At 38.3% G+C, this 1,902-nt stretch overlaps 1 protein-coding gene across 1 annotated transcript in view; it reads right to left on the bottom strand.

Moving 5' to 3' along the window:
* Positions 1 to 939: 939 nt before the first annotated feature.
* The window catches only part of APOBEC2 (apolipoprotein B mRNA editing enzyme catalytic subunit 2), a 25,683-nt gene continuing 24,720 nt past the window's right edge, over positions 940 to 1,902 (bottom strand). Inside the window, exon 4 of the mRNA XM_011354575.2 lies at positions 940 to 1,271. The gene's annotated coding sequence lies outside the window, so the exon portion shown is untranslated. The remainder of the gene's footprint in view (positions 1,272 to 1,902) is intronic.

Genomic DNA, 1,902 nt, shown 5'->3' with positions numbered 1-1,902 from the left:
GAAAATGAGAGTGGGGTGATAAGAGGAAAGTTAAAGTATTTTGCTAACTGCAAATAAATCTTTAAGACTTGGGTTAAAACATTGGTTTTGTAGGCTTCTATGTTGAAAGGATTCGGGTGAATTTTTTTCATGGAGTATGAACCTTCATTCTTTTAACAGCTTGGTCTCGCTGAAGACTGGATATAAGTGGAATTCTGGAACTCAGCAGAGATGTGATAAAGTGCTTTGTCATTTGCAGATAGTCTTCGGGTCAAATTCCGATGACTTATCACACTCAAAGCCTGGGGAAAGGAGGTATTGCCTGATAATCAGAATGAACACGTTATTCCTGGAAACCTAGTTAGAGTTTGACAAACACCCAGAAATTCACATGTGAAGTTTTACTTCTACGTAGGCCTCAAACCTTTTAAGAAATAAGACTTTGACATCCTGCCTTCACCATCAAGTACCACATGTTGACTACTCTTACATTATGTGTATCTGAACACTGAAATCCTACCTCACCACCTCTTTAATTAAGAGGCTAATTGCTTATTAATTGGCCTTTGGGATATAGATATCAACACATTTCTTGTGCTTTTTATTTCACCCTCTGCCATATTCTTTGTCTTCAGAGAAGGGAAAAGGCACAAGTAATCTCAGAAGAAAATATTTTATGAAAGTCAAGACCAGTGTGAGAAGTCTATATGAGAGAGTTAGTATCCTGTGTTTCCTACACAAGTCCTGGTTTAAGCCTTCCTCCCACTTTATAATCTCATGGCTTGGTTCATAGCTTGGGACATCCCTATTCCGGAGACTTGATTGCTCTCCATAGCAACTTCTACGAAACGTCCAAGTTCCTTAAATCTGGTCACAGAAAAACCATACCACTTCTTTTATTAATGTTGCTGGTTTTTTTTTTTTTTTAACCAATTTAACATAAAATGCATTTCTAGACACATTTCAAAGATTTGGGCAGATCTTGGGTCTGAGGCTCTTTGCCTTAAGTGGCCCATTTGGGGGAATAGGACCCTCAGCCCCACAGATGCTTTGCATCCATGATGATTACTGTGTCTTCTTGCAACTCCCCTCTTTCCCAAGGACAGCTTTAGAGAGAGAGGCACAGCTAAAATGATTTATAGCATAAGAAGTGTATTTTGAGTCCTCAGAGGGCCTTTTTTCAGTGGGATTGGTTGGTGTCGAATGTTGTCCAGCTCCAAGTGGTATTAGGAAGTCAGGCATGTCCCAGATGGCCATACATGTCACTGCTGTCTCGGTAGCAGCAGGCAGACCTTGGTGAGAAAACGGAAAGCATGTTACTGAGAGCCCTGCTGGCCCAAACAATGAAGAGTTTTCTTTTCAAACTAGGGTTTCCGTGTGCCCTTCTTAAGTCCCTGAATTTCTCTTCCATAATCTGCTGTGATTCCTGGTTTAGCCAGGATTGGATTTGTTTCATTCAAGTTTTCGTGTGGTTCACAGAGAAAGCCCTGGAAGAGATCTGCTTTAACTCTGTTCTCAAGTTGAATATATTATTAAATCTTATTCTGTCATTTTTTCTTTTTAAGTTTGAAAAAGAAATAGGCAAATTTTCTTTAACAGATGCCCATTTTGGGAGAGTATTTTTATTAAGCAGATCTTTTGTGCTTTTAGATTACAACTCTTTCATGCCATCTTTTTTTAACTTGGCACATTTTAACCTTTTCCTTTAGGAACATGAGCAACTTGAATACAGGGAAGCATGTTAATGGGTCCGGATAGTACAGTTATGTACATTACTGGAGGCTTATAACGAGGAACATATCTAATAGTATTTTATTAAGAATAATTCGACTTAGAAATGGACTTTTCCCTCAAACTGATTTATCTGTTTTACTTATGTTAGATTACCGTAAGATACAACCCTCAATTATCCAAAATTAAAAG

This window comes from Pteropus vampyrus, unplaced genomic scaffold, assembly GCF_000151845.1.
Source record: "Pteropus vampyrus isolate Shadow unplaced genomic scaffold, Pvam_2.0 Scaffold18, whole genome shotgun sequence".
NCBI lineage: Eukaryota > Metazoa > Chordata > Mammalia > Chiroptera > Pteropodidae > Pteropus > Pteropus vampyrus.
The sequence above is the reverse complement of the archived record's forward strand: the minus strand, read 5'-3'. Positions and strand labels throughout refer to the sequence as shown.